Here is a 21,281-nt window from a genome sequence, read left to right as displayed (position 1 = left end):
ATATTCAAGAGGGAATTAGATATTGCCCTTACGGCTAAAGGGATCATGGTGTATGGAGACAAAGCAGGAACAGGGTACTGAGGGAATGATCAGCCATGATCTTATTGAATGGTGGTGCAGGCTCGATGGGCCGAATGGCCTACTCCTGCACCTATTTTCTTTGTTTCTATGTTTCTATGACCTAGCCTCAACAGCTTTTTGAGAGAGACTTACAGATTTGCATTACCCTTTTCCTGACGAAATGCTTCTTGACATCACTCCTGAATGGCCCAGCTCTAATTTTAAGGTTATGTCTCTTTATTCTGGACTGTCCATCAGAAGAAGTAGTTTCTCTCTATCTACCCTATCAAATCCTTTAATCACCTTAAACAACTCAATTATGTCACCACTTAATCTTGTATACTCAAGGAAATACAAGCATAGTCTATGCAACCTGTCCTCATAATTTAAAAATGTTAGCCCCTTTATAATTCTGCTGAATTGGCACTACGCCCCACCCACCACCCACTCCCCCCAAGCCCAATATATCCTTCCTGAGGTGTGGTGCCCAAAACTGAGCGCAATACTTCAGATACAGTCTAACCAGAGCTGTCTACAACAACAATAACAATTTGTATTTATATAGCACCTTTAACATAGTAAAATGTCCCAAGGTGCTTCACAGGAGTGTTATTCGACAAAACAACTAAATTTGACACTGAGCCATATGAGAAGAAATTATGGCAGATAACCAAAAGCTTCATCAAAGATTTAGGTTTTAAGGAGCGTCTTAAAAGAGGAAAGAGAGATAGAGAGGCGTAGAGGTTTAGGGAGGGAGTTCCAGAATTTAGGGCCCAAGCAGCTGAAGGCACAGCCAACAATGGTTGAGAAGTTATAATCAGGGATGTTCAAGAGGACAGAATTTGAGGAGCGCACATATCTTGGGGGTGTTGTGATGCTGAAGGAGATTCAGAGATAGGGAGGGGTGAGGCCATGGAGAGATTTGTAAACAAGGATGAGAATTTTGAAATTGAGGCGTTGCTTAACGGGAGCTAAAGTAGGTCAACGAGCACAAGGGTGATGGGTGAGTGGGACTCGGTGTGAGTTAGGACACGGGCTGCTGAGTTTTGCATGACCTCAAGCTTACATAGGGTAGAATGTGGGAGGCCAGCCAGGACTCTGTTGGAGTCGTCAGGTCTAGAGGTAAAAAAGGCATGGATGAGCTGAGTCAGGGGCGGAGACGGGCAATGTTACGGAGGTGGAAATAGGCGGTTTTAGTTATGCCGTGGATATGTGGCCAGAAGCTCATTTCAGGGTCAAATATGACGCCTAGTTGCGAACGGTCTGGTTCAACCTCAAACAGATGCTAGGAGAGGGATGGAGTCGGTGGCTAGGGAACACAGATTGTGGTGGTGACCAAAGACAATGGCTTTGGTCTTCCCAATATTTAATTGGAGAACATTTCTGTTCATCCAGTACTGGATGTCGGACAAGTAGTCTACTAACTTAGAGACCATGGAGGGGGTCGAGAGAAGCGGTGGTGAGATAGAGCTAGATATCATCAGCGTACATGTCGAAACTGATGCCGTGTTTTCAGATCATGTCGCCAAGGGGTAGCATGTAGATGAGAAATAGAAGGAGGCCAAAGATAGATCTTTGGGGGACACCAGAGGTAACATTGCAGGTGATTTTCTGGCTATGTTTAGATAGATAAGAATGGAACCAGGTTAGTGCAGTCCCTCCCAGCTGGACGATGGTGGAGAGGCGTTGGAGGAGCATGGAATGGCCAACCATGTCAAAGGCTACAGACAGGTCGAGAGGATGAGGAGGGATAGTTTACTTTTGTCACAGTCACAAAAAATGTAATTTGTGACTTTGATGTGAGCCATTTCGGTACTGTGGCAGGGGCGGACACCAGATTGAAGGGATTCAAACATGGAGTTCCGGGAATGATGGACTTGGGAGGCGACAACACATTCAAGGACTTCAGAGAGGAAAGGAGGTTGGAGATGGGGCGATTGCTTGCAAGCACAGCAGGGTCAAAGGTTGATTTTTTGAGGAGAGGTGATGACGGCTGATTTGAAACAGAGGGGGGAGTGCTATTAACAATGTCAGCTAACATGGGAGCCAGAAAAGGAAACTGGGTGGTCAGCAGTTTAGTGGGAATAGGGTCAAGGGAGCAGGAAGTGAGTTTCATGGACAAGATAAGCATGGAGAGGTCAAGAGGGGAGATTGGAGAGAAACTGGAGAAAGATGCGAGTTCAGGGCTAGGGCAGGAGGAATCCTCAGAGGAAGTTATGCCCGGTGGGCTAGGGGATGGTTGGGAAGTGGCAGAGGCAGCTGATCAGATGGCCTCAATCTTTGAGACAAGGAAATCCATGAGCTCCTCACACTTGTTGTTGGAGGTGAGTGTATTGGAGACAGGGGAGAGAGGTTTAAGAAGATGTTTAGCAGTAGAGAATAGTACCCGGGGGTTATCTTTGCATTTCAGAATGACAAGAGTAGGACCCAATAATGCTTTATGTGATCCAGCCAGATCTGGTAGTGAATGGCTAACCCAGTTGTCCACCATATCCGTTTAAGTCTGCACCCTTTGACTTGAGGAAGTTAACATGATGGCCGTACCAGAGGGAACAGCTGGGGTGAGAGAGAGTAATTGTTTTAATAGGGTCTAGGGCATCCAAGGTGGAAGTGAGGGTGTGGTTGAACAGATCGGTGGCTGCAGAAGTATGGTGAATGGAGGAACATAGGCTGGACAGTTTGGAGTTGATAAATGCAGTTGTAAGAGAGTTTGGAGAGAGTTTTTTCCAGGGGCGAACGCAGAAGGAAGTAGGGTTGAGTGGGCGAAGGGGGATGTGGGTGGAGAGTGATACAAGGAAATGGTCAGAGATGGCCTTCTCTGCAATTGACACAGTAGGAGTAGTGAGGCCATGAGAGATGGCAAGGTCAAGGGGGTGGCCGTGAATATGGGTTGGGGAGTTCACATGGAGGGAAAGATTAAGGGAGGATAGGGGTTAGTGAACTCAGAGGAAAGAGAGCATGATGAATTGAGATGGAGGTTGAAATCACCGAGGATGAGAAGTTGCTCAGTGATTTCATCTTAATACTACAACTGTAGCGTAACTTCCAATCCTTTATATTTCAGCCCCCGAGATGAAGGCTAACATTCCAGTCGCTATTTTAATTGTTTTCTGCACCTGTGCATTAGTTTTTGTGATTTCTGTACATGGACACCTAAATCTCTTTGCTCCTTCACAGTTCTAGCTTCTCACCATTTAGAAAATATTTTGATCTATCTTTCTTAGGTTCAAAGTGGATGATCTCACACTTCCCATCTGCCACAGTTTTGCCCACTCACTTAATCTATCAATGACCCTTTGCAACTTTCTGCACCCCACTACATTACTTACTGAGTCACCTAACTTTGTGAGTGATTAAATGTGTAAAAGTTTTACTTTTCTAGATTTCAAGGTGGTTTATATTTATTGAAATAGTCTGTAATAAGCTTTTAAAATAATTGTTTATTCCTGCTATTATGATTATTTTTTAAAGAAATATTACATTCTATTTGTTCCTTCAGGCACAGAATTCAAAATTATTTGGCATTATATCATTATTGTCATCATTACATGCAAACATTACTTGACTTATGGGACAACTAATATAAAATGATTGATATGTAGAAATGGTTGAATGTAGCGTGGCATTCTGCAGAGCGAGATAAAGAAAATAACAATAAGTATTAGTGGTTTCAGTGATATAATTCTCGCCCGGGAGACCCGGTTTAATTCCAGGCCAATGCAGAACTTCAACAAGCATAAACTATTTCGTTGATTCCGATAAATGATTTGTCTTACAAATTGCAGTGACAGGAGTCAAATCAGTGAAAGAGTTGCTGTGAAGAGAGGTCTGAGCAGTTTCGGGATCAGACGGAGGCATTAAAATAAAATATTCGCGTTTCCAATTATTGCAAGAGGAGTCGCTCAGTGAAAAGAGTTGCAGTCGAGAGATGTCTGAGCAATAATCTTAACAATTAAAAGAACATTGTTATGTGATAAAATGTAATGCGAGACATCTTAAAGATTTGTGAAGAAATGTGACTGGTGACGTCAGCAAAAAGCAAAATACCGCAAATATTGGAAATCTGAATTAAAAATAGGAAATACCGTGAACACTAAGCAGGTCAGGCAGCATCTGTGGAGAGAGAAACAGAGTTAATGTTTCAGGTCACTGACCTTTCGTCAGAACTGACTTGTCCATTGTTGCTGCTTGACCTGCTAAATGTTTCCAGCATTTTCTGTTTTTATTACATAATCATGTCAATCATTTTTGTCTGACATCAGAATTTTTAATTTTTTTAAATCAAAACTAAACAATAAACAAAAGTTGTAAATATTTGGCTGGCATTCTCAATTCATTCCAACAGATAATATGATCCACTTTGAACAAAAGATGTTGATTGCTCTATTTCTCACATTCAAGCAAGCCTATCTTAGTTATAAAGGGAGTGACACAATAAGATCCGAGGTTCAAGATAGTTGATCAAAATTAGCATGTAATCTCATGTCACAGATGTCCACTGTAGCATAATTCCCTGTACTTTACCTATAAATGTCTGTCCAAATCCAGGCCCTGAAAAAGGCTAGCAAGGACTTTTGTCTCCTATACCTATTGTAGTCTCAGTGAGCTTGCATTTCAGCATAGCGCCAGGTCTACTCTTTCTCTTCATAGGCCAAATTGAGAAATAAACAGGAAGTACTGAGAGGAGTGTGAATTAAAGTGGATGAATTCAATGTCAAATCAGGTACATAAAGAGACATAAAGAGAGGAAAGAGAGATTTGATTAAGAGCGAGAGAAAAAAGAGACAGGAGGGAAATTAAGAAAAAAATTCAAAAAATTAACATTTGACAGTTTTGAAATCTATAACAAATCAAAACCCAAAGGAATGTGACTCCAAATTAGTAATTGTTTACTTTCTGGGTAAGAGAGATTGATTGGCAGTCATTAACAATTATCAAATTGTTCAAAGGGTACTTACACTGATAATTACCAGACTTAACTTTCCGTGGTGACTTTAATGGGAAATTAATGTGCAAATGCAGCAACCTCATGAAAATCACGGGGAGATTAAGCATGAGATGCCATTTTCGCGAAGCTAATGGTGGAGCAGCGCAAATCATCCTGCAACTTGTGGTGATTTGCAATCCACCGGGTATCTCTTCCTTGCCACAAGTTGTTGGCCAATTGCACATTAATAACAGTGTGCATTGTTCAGATGCCACTACTTAATCAGCAAAATCTGTCCCACTGTGCTTACACTGAGAGTCAATGATATAAACTGAGGTCAATATATCAGACAGATTGAATGCAGCTGGCAGCATTGCAATCATTATTTTGAAGATAATAAATTATGGCTGTGCGCAATTTTTGTTTTATCTGTGCACATTTTGGATGTATATGTGTGGGTATTTTAAATTCTGTGCATCTGTTAACGTGCAAAGAATTTGTTTTTAAATTTTGCAGGACTCTTGTGATTTTTATATAAAGTGGCCAGTGACACTGGGCCAGAATGACTGGTGGTACAGACAAAATAGTGCAGAGGCAGATATGAATCCAGTTACTGTTTACACTGTGCTGCTTCCAAGCTGGTTATAGCATAAACCCACCCAAAAGGTGGGACTTAGTCAGCAGGATGCATAACTTGGGCAGTTAATCGTGGTAATCAGAGGTTTATTCAAGGTAAATTCAGTTCTGAACTGCTTTCTAAATAATTACTAGTGTAAACAGGATATATATATAACATGCCAATTGTTAGATCTGTTAATTTCCAATGAAATACGAACTCCGATTGTAGTTTTAATGTCACTTTATTTTAGCAGCAGTAAGAAGCTCTTGGCTTTAAGCCAGGTCTTTGTCCTTCTGAGACCACATGGCCAAAATGGCTGTATTTATACCGGGTTCAATTTACAGAAAAGAACTCGTCTTCTTTGACCTTATTGGCTCAATTAATAGTCTTTTAACCTTTTAATTGGCTCACTACCCAAGGTCCTAAAATGTCAAGTTGATTGATGACTTAATGCAACATGCTGAACTGCACGAGGACATGGGAGTCTGTGTTTTCTCAACCTGTCTAAATGCAGCCTGTTTGAATTCTCTATCAATCCCCCCTTTGATTCTTTCACAAACTGAATCATAAAACATCAGGTATCACTGGTTAAACATTCTACAAAATAATTTCATGCCTGTTAATAGAGTTTCCTTCTACAATTTGTTGATGTGTTTCACCACATGTCCGGACTAGTAGCTTCCACACAAATTTACACCAACCCAAGTTCCATCGTGGCCACAATGGAAGTCTGGTTTTAGTAGGTTAATTAACCTTATTCCAATTTAATCCAAATCGATACCTTAATTCAACCAGTAAACAACCTTCCCTTAAGCATAACATACCCCTGTGCCATGTACAGACGGTCTGCTGGGACCTGCAAGGTGTCTCACATGCGGGACAGCAGCTACAGCCACCTGGTTGCAACAACATTTAATCAACATAAACAAACAATATAAAAGTAAAATAATTAAAACAAATAGAATTAAACCTTCCACCAATGAAGTTTCTATTGAACCTAGCCATTCAGTGGCTCCGCTCCACAAAGTGAATGATGGGGGTTGCTTAAGTTTTTCTACCTCCTTTTGGATATGCTCTGCTAAGTGGGTAATTTCTTCGGAGCTATCTGGGATATATGTGCAACACTCAGTTCCGAGTAGGGCGCAAGTACCTCCCTTTTCAGCCAGGATGTAACCAAGGGCCAATCTATTCTGTAGGGCTACTGTGCGGATTGCTACCATTTCTGCATTGATTTTAACTAGGGCCTCTGAGGTATCATTGGCTACCCATTCCACAACGGATGCCATGTTAATGGATTCCCTTGCCAGTCTGGCAATCCCATACATGGGGATCAGAATGGCAAAGAACCTCTCTGTTTCTGTGAAAGCTCTCGTAGGATGGCGTAAATGTTCCGACAGTGACTTTATATGATACATATAAGGCACAATGTAGGCTAAATAGCAGGATCCCATCCAATTCTGGGGCAACCAAGGGTAGGCCTTGTGGCCACACACTCAATAAGTGCCATTATATGCAATGAAGGTTAGCTGTTTCTTTGTCAGCAACACTCCGGGGCCTGTCCAAGCTTTTCCATCTGTTTTATTCAGAATCCCCGTTACGTTAAAAATTCCCACATCGGCCCAGTTTGGACGGTTCCGTGGCTTGATTATATTATAATTCCGGGAGAAGTTACTATACCGCATATTTTGGCCTCCTTTGATGTTTCTAATCAGACAGACCGATTCCCCCGGTCTTCCTATTCCCGTTGTATTAGTGATAACAAAAAATGGGGGGCCGTTTGGAATTATTGTAGCACGGTTGGTATCCCCCTTCAAAGGTAGTCAGATTGTAACCTGCTGACTTCCATTTACGTGCCCAGTTTTCTGTATCCTGAAACACATTGCCTGTTTTGTTTTGATTAATTATCCACTCAGCCATTTCCGAGATATTCAAGGGAACTGGCCTCAAGGGAATCCTTCCCTTTGAGTGAATAGGAATATGCGCACACACCCAACAACTAGAAATGTTACCTTGTTTGGCATAAATGTATGACATATATAAAAAGGTATTTACATGTAATTCCCTTACTACCGTACTATTTCCCTTTGGTGCAGAGGGTCAGCTAGTAAGAAGTAGGCCTATGCCTAGAATACCTACAGTCAATAATACAGTAAATTTATACATTTTCGCAAAAATTAATTGTCCTTATTAGATTTCAGCTTCAGTTACGGGTGCTTGTTTAATGTGTGAAGTGTGGATCCAGGCTTTCTTTCCTTGGACTTTAACAGCTGCCTGGGTGGTCAATAACACTTGATAAGGTCCCTCCCACTTGGCACCCAAAGGTTCTTTATGCAACTTTTTCACATACACCCAGACTCCCGGGATGATGTCATGTCCTCCTTCAGGTGGATTACCCCAAGCTGCCGATACCTGTCAGGAAACAGAACTAATAGCATTGGTTAAGTTCTGACAGTATGATAACAAAGTGTCACTCATTAAGTGAACATCAGCTTTCTGTAAATAGTTCCTGGCAGCGACATGGATCTTCCTGTTATAATTTCAAATGGGCTTAGACCTGTAGTTCTGTTTGGGGTTGCCTAATGCTACATAGCACTATTGGTAGTGCCTGGGGCCATGGTGTTCCTTCTTGGTGATATTTGGCAAGCCGTTGTTTCAGAGTTCGATTCATTCGTTCTACTTGTCCTGATGATTGTGGATGATAAGGACAGTGTAAATCCCATGTAATGTTCAGTAACCTACAGACTTCTTGGCAGACAGCACCTGTGAAGTGTGTTCCCTGATCTGAGTCAATGCTACTTGGGACTCCCCATCGGGGAATGTAAGCCTTACACAAGACCTTTTCAGTGTGATTGGCTGTGTATCCTTCTGCTATTCGACATGCTTCTGACAGGGCCCGTAACTCGGCCTGTTGTGCTGACATTCCTGAGGGTAAACATCCTTTTGCCACTACCTCATATAAGGTTGTAACTGCCCATCCTGCTTTTCTGGTACCATTGTCAACGAAGGAGGAACCATCTGTAAACAGGATGAGGTCTGGGTTGTGTAGAGGCTCCTCTGCTGCTAAGGCTGCTTCTTCTGTTTCTTTTAAAATCTCCACGCAGTCATGCTCTTCACATTCTCCCCTCTCTTGCTCCCTCGATTCTGACATCGGGAGCATAGTTGCAGGATTAACCGGGCTGGCCCGGACGATATGAAGATTAGGAGCTTCCAAAACTGCTGTCCAGTGGTCCATCTAGCTGCCGTCACCTGAGACATTCTAGTCATAGACAGCAAAGCATGTACGGTGTGGGGACACTTGACAATCAGCTTTTGGTCGAGGACTAGACCCGCAGTGGTCATTACCGCTTGACATGTAACTTCCATGGCCCTTAGGCAACTTTCCCATCCGAGGGCTGCCGCATCCAGTTTTGCCGAATAATAGCCAATAGGTCTTTGCCGATCCCCATGTTCTTGTGTCAGTATAGCTGTCATATATCCTTCTTTCTCATTGACAAACAGGGTAAATGGCTTACCACTGTCGGGGATTCCCAGAGCCGGTGCCGAACACAAAGCCTTTTTCAAACTCAGGAAGGCCTCTTGCTGTTCCTTAGTGAGGGTGATGGCTTCTTTAGAGGCACGTTTCCCCTTTAAGATATCATTCAGTGGCTGAGCAAGCTGTGTGAAGGAGTCAATCCAATTTCTGTTAAAGTTACACAATCCCAAAAAAGACCTTAGTTCCTGAATAGTAGTGGTTTTTTTAGCAGCCCGAATGGCTGCAGTTCTATCCTGGGTAAGTTCTCTCTTTCCTTGTGAAATCTTTTCTCCCAGGTATACAACCTCTTCTTGGGATATTTGTGCTTTGTCGATGCTGGCTTTATATCCTTTCAGCCGAAGGTGGTCCAGCAAAGCTCGTAAATCTTGTTTATGCTGGTCTCCGTGTTTGAAGCTAGCAGGATATCGTCTACATATTGGAGGACTGTGGATGACAGGGGAGGTAATTCTCGCAAATGGCTTTGTAAAGCCATGTGGAATACCATAGGGCTGTTGTGGAAACCCTGCTGTCACCGGGTCCAAGTATACTGTTGTCCTTGGACTGTGAAAGCAAACCACTGTCGAACCTCCGGTGCCAGAGGCACCGACCAAAATCCGTTGGCCATATCTATAACCGAGAAATATTTATGTTCCGATTTGAGGGCGTTAAAAATGGTGGAGGGATCTGCGACCAAAAGAGCTTTTTGATCAATACACTGGTTAGCTTTCCTATAATCGATAGTCAAACGCCAAGTCTCATTAGATTTCTGTACCGGCCACACGGGGCTATTGGAGGAGCTATGCGTTTTAATAAGCACCCCTTGTTTCTCCAATTGCTGAATAACCGGTAAGATTCCCGCGATGGCAGTTGGACTGATGGGATACTGTTTAGTGCATGGAGGCTTGGTCCCGGTAAATGACGCAGGCTCCATCTGGAGTAGGCCACAATCATTCTTATCTTTAGCCCATATCGGGTGTTCCTTCAATTCTTTCTTCAAAGTTCTAATTGACCATGTCACCCGACCATCCTCGAAATGCAACGATGAATCTACTTGGATTAGAACGTCCATTCCCAAAAGGGGTTGATCTACTAGGCCTATTTAGACCGGCGTGGTTAGTTCATGTGGACCCAGCCCTATAAGTACCGGTGTTGTCCTTTTAATTTCCATTTTATGGCCCCCAACTCCATAGGCTGTACGTGCCCTACCATCCAACGACAAAAAGTCTCCATATTGTAGGGGTAAGCATGTTAATTCCGCCCCTGTGTCTAAAAGACAGTCCACATCCTTATCGTGCAATTTTCTTCCCTGTGTTTTTGGCACCATTATGGTCAAAATTTGCACTCCGTCCCAGGGATGAAGTTGATATATATTTCTTAAGCGGTCCAATTGGTCCCACGTTTTCACTCCCCCTTTCTTTGGATTGGGCAATTCCTTGGACCATTTATCAATGTTCTCTGGGTCTGCCGGATCATGAATTAAGTATTTTTTATACAGCCTTTTCTTCGTTTTTTTGGTTCCGCCCTCATCCGCAGTCTCTTCTGATTTGACTACAACTCATCTTTTTTTAAACAGGGCAAAGCGCACCCCTAATTCTTCATCCTCCGACCCTGTATCGTCGGAGGATTCAGAATCCGTATCTATTCCTCGGTCGTGTCTTCGGATTTGCGTTTTTAATTTATCCAAACATGGGTACCCTGGGAATTGACTGATACATTTTTATTTTCCTATTACTGTCTCTTGACCTAATGATTTTTTCCATTCATTAATTTCACCTTTAAGATCTTTAACTTCCGCTTCCAGCTTTTCAAGTTCAAGTTCAGGTTTTTTCTGTCGCAGCTGCGCACAAACAGCTTGCAATTGGTCCTTTGTACTGGTCAGTTCTCGATCATGTTGGGAACGCATTATAATTTCATTCCGCTTTCGGATCTGTCCCATAACCATTAGGGACCACCTGATTCGCTCTTTATTTTTCATATGGGTCGTTTTTCCCCAGACCCTTTTAATCTCGTCCAAGGACCATTGTCCTTTGGAGGTTCCGTACTTTTGTTCGATCTTAATACAGGTTTTAGATAAATTGAATTGTTGCTCTATGTATTCTTTCAACTGTTCGAGAATTTCATCTCGCGAAATCTCAGGTGGTGCCTGCTCACCTTTAACAGTTGTAGGCAATTCTTTGCTCTTATCTCCTGCTGCCATAATACTGATTTCTTTACTGGGGTCTTGAGTCGTAGGCTTTCCAGCCGATCAATAGGTCGGTGATTAATTAACTAACACACCGCCGAAGTTAGACGTCTATGGGACCTCGAGCCGACTACCAACCGGAGGGTTCGCAAACCGGAGGCTTTCGGAATTGCGTAGAAGGAGAGGCGAATTTAGACTTTTGACCGAGGACTTTTATAAAGAGGAGTCCTTACCTCAGTATGTAGGTCCGATGTCCAAAATTCAGTTTCTTCCCTCAGCGATCGTGTTCGTGACGCCAAAATTGTTAGATCTCTTAATTTCCAATGAAATACAAACTCCGATTGTAGTTTTAACGTCACTTTATTTTAGCAGCAGTAAGAAGCTCTTGGCTTCAAGCCAGGTCTTTGTCCTTCTGATATCACATGGCCAAAATGGCTGTATTTATACCTGGTTCAATTTACAGAAAAGAACTCGCCTTCTTTGACCTTATTGGCTCAATTAATAGTTTTTTTAACCTTTTAATTGGCTCGCTACCCAAGGTCCTAAAATGTCAAGTTGATTGATGACTTAATGCAACATGCTGAACTGCATGTAGACATGGGAGTCTGTGTTTTCTCAACCTGTCTAAATGCAGCCTGTTTGAATTCTCTATCACCAATAAAACCTGCATGATTCAACAGAGATGATTTCCTCAGCTTGAGATCAAATGTGTTGCTGAAGCAATTCAGAATTCCCTTATTTAACATAAGTGATATTTGTAATTAAAAAAAAAACATTATCAATGATTTTACATTTCATCTACACACTTCTTCACTCAAAATCATTTGAAACTGCAAATTGAGTTTGGCAATTTTCATTTGCAACACAGAAGCAGTAATTGTGAATCAGACAAGTTCAGATTCTTCAGCGACTGGAAGACTGTCAAATCTGTATCTGCAATCTAGCCTGCCTAATTATCATGTGCTAGTTAAGCTCTCCTTACTTACAAAGTACTAAGACAACAACCTTTCTGTTGCAGGTATTAAGATTATAAATTTTCTATTCAAAGCCCATTCAACTAATCATAAAAGAGTTCTGCTACTATGACAACTATTGGTTCGAGATTCCTTTTATCTGTGCAGTTATTTCAGTTCAAATGAATAAGTCTGCAAAGAAACAGAAAGCCAAACTTGCATGGTAATTTCTTGAAATCCTGCCATGAAAACTTTGAAGTGCATCAGTCCCATAGGTCCTGTTGGCTCGATAGATAGTTATTAAAAAACAGTTCAAAGCACAGCTTGCTTGGAGACACCAGACAGGCATGTATGCATTATCAATGCTAATAGTCCAGCAACAGCTGTTGGGTGCAAACCACTAAGAGAAGAATCCAATGAAAACACTTGATCCTAAGTGAGTTAGGCTTTGTTATATAATTGTGATGTGATGAATATATTGGAAGGAACAATCTGAAAATGTATAAAAATGATCAAAACAAAATTAGATTCAGAGCACAAGAGAGTGTTAGAGGTAAATTAAGAAAGGGAATGAACTAAAGAAGGAAGCTTGGATGGAGAAAGATGATAGGGTGCACTGGAATCGAGAAATAGAAATAACTATAGACACTAAACACAATAGCAAGCAATTATTACAATATTATAATAGCAAGAGTACTGTCAGGAGAGAGGTAAAAACCTTAAAGAGTACCAACAGGGTTGGAACTGAGGACAAACTTAAAGTAAGTTAAGTTCCCAATGATTACTCCCTTGAAATATTCACTACAGAGGACCTTGGTATGAAATATAAAAAGAAAATGCTGGAAATACTCAAGAGGTCAGGCAGTATCTGTGGAGAGAGAAACAGAGTTAACGTTTCCGATCAATGACCTTTCATCAGCCCTTTTGACAAAAGATCATCGACCTGAAACATTGGCCAAGATTTTTCTCACCTCGGCGGTTCCAGTGCGGCCAGAGTCGGTGGTGGATCTCGGCCCCGCTGCTGGCTCCATTCCGCTGCCTAAAATGAATTTACTTTATTGGGGCTTGTTAAGCCTGCCCAGCACGTTTCTTGGCTGAGTTAGATGGAGTGGGTCTGATGAAATCATTCATGATGTGTCTTGAGCTGATTTTCAGAAAGGGACCATGGCCACCTTACTTTTGATGTTTGTGCTCTCAGTGTTCTACAGCATTGAAGTGCTGCAAACACTGACAAGCATTGCATAAAGGTGCAGGTCTGCAACCACTTCTCCCATAAGCTTATGGAGGATGTCAGAGCACACAGGGAGGTCCTCTTCCCTTTCGATGGACAGAAGAGACCTCCCCAGGAGTCCAAGACAGCCTGGTTTCACATTGCAGAGAAGATCATAAGCAGGGAAATTGTCAGGAGGACCTGGTTGCAATGGTGTAAATCTTTCAATGATCGCATTAGATCAGGAAACGTGAATACAAAGCCACACTCACCTTCATCCTGCTGTGCCTCTCATCACATCCCCATCACTCTGCCTTCCCTACCCTACTCCTGCACATCCTTACTCACACCAACTTATCTTGCACCTTCACCCATCCCTCACTCTCTTATCTACATTATCATGTTCCCATCTCACTAGCCACCACTCACAATCACCTTCATCCTAGTGCAATCATACCAACTAACAGCACACAAGAATAGCCACTTGAGTGTTTTATCCAATGTTCATGTAAAGTTTCTGTTAACGTGCTGTTGAATATTGAAACCTTTTTTTTCAACACTGCATTCTTGGACGGATTTGTGTGCACCTTTGGAAGTGGCTTAGGGAGTTGCAGTGAATGGTGAGACATAGCGATGAGTATAAAAGGAATGGCTTGGATATTATAGGGATGCTTTATGGTGTTAGTGTGGGGTGCTGCCAACTAATTAATCTGCTCCCTTAAAGCATAAATATTCAGATATGGGTAAAACAAAATTCTTGTACTTACTGGACAAATTAAATGCATTTGGTTCAAGGGCATCAGCAACTCTTTGGTACAGAGTCCAATTACCCATTTTTCTTGATTGAGCTTAGACAGAATGTTAGAGTATTCAATGCTGGCACCATAGTAGAACCAATTGCCCACCCCCGGCCCCTATCATCCATATATATATTTATCATCATAAAATAATGGACAGTGACCTAGATTTCCCATGTGGCAGACAGGGTGTACAGCATCAAGTGAAGTAAATCTGACCATGGTGAGGCCATCCCTGGCGTCCCGGGCAGAAATGTGCTCAGGTGCTGATGCCTTTTGACCTGTGCAGCATCAGGTGATTACGAAGAGGATTGGTGTTGTTATTGATGCTGCTGGTGTGCCTGGTGCTGTTGGTGTTGGGGTTGAACATGGTCAGATTCTGAGGACCAAGGTGAAACATTATAAATGGTACCCATGCTAATGGATGGCAGGTGAAGTTGAGATGATATAAGCAATGGTGAGACAGATTGTTCCAATGACGTGACACTGGATGGAGAGTTTGCTCCAAACACTTGCAGCCTGCATAAAGCTCAATCTGTGCTCCAAATGGAGTAAGCAACAGCTTCTGCGCATTGGAAAATGAACAGCTGTGAGGTGGGAGTTATGAAACTACATTTCAAACTTTTAACTAATCAGCTGATTCAATGACCATTCAATTCCCGCCTCAGGTTAACAGATGTGGTCTATGAGCAGCGTGGATCCTGTGGGGGAGCAGTTAATGTGAAAAGGTATGTTTAAAACCATTTTTTAAGGGTCTGTCAGCAAGCCAATAATTGCTTTAAGAACATAAGAACATAAGAAGATAAGAATTAGGAACAGGAGTCGGCCATCTAGCCCCTCGAGCCTGCTCCGCCATTCAATAAGATCATGGCTGATCTGGCCATGGACTCAGCTCCACTTACCCGCCCGCTCCCCGTAACCTCAATTCCCTTATTGGTTAAAAATCTATCTATCTGTGACTTGAATACATTCAATGAGCTAGCCTCAACTGCTTCCTCGGGCAGAGAATTCCACAGATTCACAACCCTCTGGGAGAAGAAATTCCTTCTCAACTCTGTTTTAAATTGGCTCCCCCGTATTTTGAGGCTGTGCCCCCTAGTTCTAGTCTCCCCGACCAGTGGAAACAACCTCTCCGCCTCTATCTTGTCTATCCCTTTCATTATTTTAAATGTTTCTATAAGATCACCCCTCATCCTTCTGAACTCCAACGAGTAAAGACCCAGTCTACGCAATCTATCATCATAAGGTAACCCCCTCATCTCCGGAATCAGCCCAGTGAATCGTCTCTGTACCCCCTCCAAAGCCAGTATATCCTTCCTTAAGTAAGGTGACCAAAACTGCACGCAGTACTCCAGGTGCGGCCTTACCAATACCCTATACAGTTGCAGCAGGACCTCCCTGCTTTTGTACCCCATCCCTCTCGCAATGAAGGCCAACATTCCATTCGCCTTCCTGATTACCTGCTGCACCTGAAAACTAACTTTTTGGGATTCATGCACAAGGACCCCCAGGTCCCTCTGCACCTCAGCATGTTGTAATTTCTCCTCATTCAAATAATATTCCCTTTTACTGTTTTTTTTCCCAAGGTGGATGACCTCACACTTTCCAACATTGTATTCCATCTGCCAAACCTTAGCCCATTCGCTTAACCTATCTAAATCTCTTTGCAGCCTCTCTGCATCCTCTACACAACCCGCTTTCCCACTAATCTTTGTGTCATCTGCAAATTTTGTTACAATACACTCTGTCCCCTCTTCCAGGTCATCTATGTATATTGTAAACAGTTGTGGTCCCAGCACCGATCCCTGTGGCACACCACTAACCACCGATTTCCAACCCGAAAAGGACCCATTTATCCCGACTCTCTGCTTTCTGTTCGCCAGCCAATTCTCTATCCATGCTAATACATTTCCTCCGACTCCGCGTACCTCTATCTTCTGCAGTAACCTTTTGTGTGGCACCTTATCGAATGCCTTTTGGAAATCTAAATACACCACATCCATCGGTACACCTCTATCCACCATGCTCGTTATATCCTCAAAGAATTCCAGTAAATTAGTTAAACATGATTTCCCCTTCATGAATCCATGCTGTGTCTGCTTGATTGCACTATTCCTATTTAGATGCCCCCTATTTTTTCCTTAATGATAGTTTCAAGCATTTTCCCCACTACAGATGTTAAACTAACCAGCCTATCGTTACCTGCCTTTTGTCTGCCCCCTTTTTTAAACAGAGGCATTACATTAGCTGCTTTCCAATCCACTGGTACCTCCCCAGAGTCCAGAGAATTTTGGTAGATTATAACGAATGCATTTGCTATAACTTCCGCCATCTCTTTTAATACCCTGGGACCAGGGGACTTGTCTACCTTGAGTCCCATTAGCCTGTCCAGCACTACCCCCCTAGTGATAGTGATTGTCTCAAGGTCCTCCCTTCCCACATTCCCAGCAATTTTTGGCATGGTTTTTGTGTCTTCCACTGTGAAGACCGAAGCAAAATAATTGTTTAAAGTCTCAGCCATTTCCACATTTCCCATTATTAAATCCCCCTTCTCATCTTCTCAGGGACCAACATTTACTTTAGTCACTCTTTTCCATTTTATATATCTATAAAAGCTTTTACTATCTGTTTTTTTGAGTCACCCACCCCTTCAGGTCGGGTCCGATCCGAGATCACAGATGCGTCATTGGGAAAGGCATGTTGCGGCGGAATAATAGCGGGTTCCCGACACACTGTCAAAAAAAAATCAAATTTCCCTTCGACCCGGCATTGATCCCGCCTGCTGATCCCCGAACAATTCTGGCTGGTAACTCTGTTTCTCTCTCTATAGATGCTGCCTGACCTGCTGAGTATTTGCAGCATTTTCTGTTTTTATTTCAGAATTCCAGCATCCGCGGTATTTTGATTTTTTCTTTGTAGAGATAATCCAAATATGTTTAAGGACTTTGACATTAAAAGATAAAGTGGGTAACATTTAACTTTAGCAGGGGCAGTAAACTGGAAGTATCAAGAATAACAGAACTTGTATTTACATCGTACCTTTAAAGTAGTAAAATGTCCCACATTGTATCACAGGAGCACAATCAAACATAAAAATTGACACCAACTGATAAAGAAGGAGAAATTAGGACAGGTGACCAAAAGTTTGGTCAAAGAGATACCTTAAAGGAGGAGAGAGAGGTAGAGACGCGGAAAGGTTTAGGCAGGGAATTCCAAACCATGAGGCCTAGATGGCTGACGGCATGGCCACCAATGGTGGGAAGTAGGGGATCCATAAGAGGCCGGAATTGAAAGAATGCAGAGTTCTCGGAGGGTTGTTGGTATTGGATCAAAGTCAATGGAAAGGAATATTGGGCGAAGTGTATAATGGGCAGTCAATCCGATACAACCCGTTTTCCACCCTAGTCGAATCCAGACATGCATAAAGTGCTCAAAGCAAACAAATTCTAAAAGACAGATAATATTTATTCCAGGTAATGAAAAATAATTAATGGCATTTTTGAAAAACTGACAAACATCGTGAATGCAAGATCCGACGAGATAGAAAGAAGATAATATAATACTCAGGTTCAAAAAATTAGGCAATTCAAATGTGGAAAACCATAGACCCATTAGACTAACATCAATAACAGGTAAAGTAATTGAATCACTTATCAGGAGAAAACTTGAAGATTATTATCTTCACGGCAATACACTTTCACAGGGGCAGATTCTGACTGACCAACTTCATTAAATGCTTTTTAGAGTTGATATATCAGGTTAACTGTGGTAAACCTTATGAAAAATAAGCCTTTGACAATGTCTTTTGAGAAAGGCTGGTGCATAAACTCAAAGAAATGGAAATTTAAGGTAAATCCTGGAAATGGATGATAGGGGAGAGATGTCAGAGCGGGAGAGAGGTACTGAGTGGAGTACCTTGGATCTCTGAGTTAGAGCCCCTAACATTTCTAATTTACATCAACCCGGAAGAAACTCAATGTAAAGCTTGCAGATGATAACAAATTACTAAAAGAAATGGAGTTGGGAGAAGCAGTCAGAGATTTACAGGAGAATTTATTGGGGGTAGAAATAGAACTACATTGCACCCCTTTTACAGGCAAAAAATGGGTGCACTGTTCCTGCACAGCCATATTTATCTTCACCAACTTCAAAATCAGCCGGGGATCTAATTTAAATCTAAAGTCGCAGCTCAATTCTGTCATCAGTGCCACAACAACATTTTAACTTCCGCATTCGAATGACCCACACGGAGCCAACCCTGACATCTCAACCATGGCGGAAGTCCATGGATTGTTCCGAAAATGGCAAGGCAAGTTTGGAAAAATTATTTTTATATGGAATCCTTATGTGCCAGGAGGAACAAAATGTTCCCTCGGGCTCTGCAAGGATACATTGGGCGTCCTCTGCCCTGGGCTTCTCCACCCCCAACTGCAATAGTTTCCTATCTCACTCCTTCCTCACTTACCTTGCATGTTCCATAAGACTTTCTGTGAGTTAAGAACTATCTATATAGAAGCTGAAAGAAAACGAGAAAACATTGGAAGTACACATCAGGCCAATCAGTATCAGTAACAAGAAAAGGCAGGTTAGTATTTTGAGTATAAGCCTTCAAATGTTAATGTGTCCTTTCTCTCCACAGATTCTGACTCACCACCTGCTGTGTATTTCTAGCATTTTCCCATTTTGTTTCAGATCTTCAGAATTTGCAGGTGTTTAAAAATCTATAAATCAAGCCTTTTCTCTCTGAAAATTTTAAATTCCTTTCCCAGTTACTCCTGTGCAAACATATAGAGGTCGATTTTGAATTTTGGGTGGCCGACTTGTGGAGATTTTGAGGCCCAGCATCATTTAAATTTGCCAAGCAAAGTGCAGGGTGCCAAACACGCGTCCCGGATTGAGGCCTGAAAATCAGGTCAGAGCTACTGCAAGGTAAGTTGTGAGAGTGTGATGGCGGGGTGGGGGCGGGTGAGGTCACGGCCGCGGAGGGTGGGGGTCCCGTGGCAGCACCAGCACAGATTATTTTTGTGGGTTCCCCAAACTTGTCGGAAAGTGCACTGTGCAGGCTCCGAGCAGTTATGACCTAAAGTAGTAATCATCGTACCCTGATTCCCATTTTAAAAAGGGCTTAAAGCCTGAAACAGGAGGGTGCTTTAGACACCCGATGGTAGGCCCCATTTAAAATTGAACTGGCCGCATCACCTGAGTTAATGTGATGGAATGACAACTGACCCGAATTTGAGGCTGTTAACACCAGGCAGAGGCAGTGAAAATTGACCACGTACAGAGGATATTATTTTTTAGATTAAAATCTCTTCTCTCAGCATTTGTGGAGTGTATCAGATCAAAGAGGGGGTTAGATCACATTCAAACTTAATGCATATGGACTGTGTTGAGTAACCGTGAAAGATCCAAGGTTGTGATAAGTATGCCAAAAGCATGAAATAACCAAATAAGGTGGTATAGTTACTACAGAGAAGATGATTTCATCTATGGATATGAGCTTACCTCTGCTTTAGCAATGATGAGATACAGAAATGTTATACTGAGATCTTGGGTGGACACAGGACCCTCTTCCCTCAGACCACTCCACCTGTTGCCAGTGCTTTGGTTATATAGATGCATATCTCCACAGATGTCCAGGGAGAAGGGAAATATAATCCAGCATTAGGACAAGTGTAATTGAATATCCACCACTAGATCACCAGTGATGAAAAAAACTCTTAACCTGCTTCCTACCATAACAATGAGAAATTATGGTGGGACTCTTTATAAGTGACGCATAAGGGCAAAAGGACATTTCTTTCTCCACATGTGATTATTTTTTTCTGAAAGGTGTTTCCAAGGTCAGTGTACCTTTAATCACACCAAAATCAATTATTTCATGTAGGGCCAAAACAGCTAAATTCAAAGAGATGCTGCAATGGGAAGATGATTGGAGTGGTATTCTGTAACAATGAGATCAAATGATAACTGCTCAAATGGGTCTTCTGCATTCAAATCTGTCCGTGACCATGTGAAACCATTTTGACCTTGTAATCTGGTTCATAATTCACACCCCCAACTTTAATCACCCCCATTTAAATAAACCCTATGGGATAGATATTTGATAGTGTCCTGTTTGGAGCACCAACTCTTAAAATTTTGAAAATTTAGCGCCAGGCACAAAGCATTCTGAAGTTCTTCTAAATTGGGCATTGGCACCCGAGGAAGGAAGGGGGGTGGTAAATCAAGTGCTAATGACCTCAGAGTGGTGCTACAGGGGCACTATCACCAGAGCGCTATTGAATTTCAGCTGACTTACATTCAGCAATCATCCTTCACTCTTTCACACTGGCTCTTTCCAGCTTTTAAAAGGAAACATAGAAACATAGAAACACAGAAAATAGGTGCAGGAATAGGCCATTCGACTGTTTGAGCCTGCACCACCATTCAATAAGATCATGGCTGATCATTACCTCAGTACCCCTTTCCTGCTTTCTCTCCATACCCCTTGATCCATTTGGCTGTAAGGGCCATATCTAACTCCCTCTTGAATATATCCAATGAACTGGCATCAACAACTCTCTGCGGTAGGGAATTCCACAGGTTAACAACTCTCTGAGTGCAGAAGTTTCTCCTCATCTCTGTCGAAATGGTTTACCTCTTATCCTTAGAATGTGTCCCCTGGTTCTGGACTTCTCCAACATCGGGAACATTCTTCCTGCATCTAACTTGTCCAGTCCCATCAGTATTTTATATGTTTCTATGAGATCCCCTCTCATCCTTCTAAACTCCAGAGTATAAAGGTCCAGTTCATCCAGTCTCTCCTCATATGTCAGTCCTGCCATACCGAGAATCAGTCTGGTGAACCTTCGCTGCACTCCCTCAATAGCAAGAACGTCCTTCCTCAGATTAGGAGACAAAAACTGTACACAATATTCAAGGTGTGGCCTCACCAAGGCCCTGTACAACTGCAGTAAGACCTCCCAGCTCCTATACTCAAATCCCCTAGCTATGAAGGCCAACATACATTTGCCTTCTTC

Source organism: Pristiophorus japonicus, chromosome 2 (genome assembly GCF_044704955.1).
Source record: "Pristiophorus japonicus isolate sPriJap1 chromosome 2, sPriJap1.hap1, whole genome shotgun sequence".
Classification (NCBI taxonomy): domain Eukaryota; kingdom Metazoa; phylum Chordata; class Chondrichthyes; family Pristiophoridae; genus Pristiophorus; species Pristiophorus japonicus.
Note: the sequence above shows the minus strand (reverse complement) of the source record.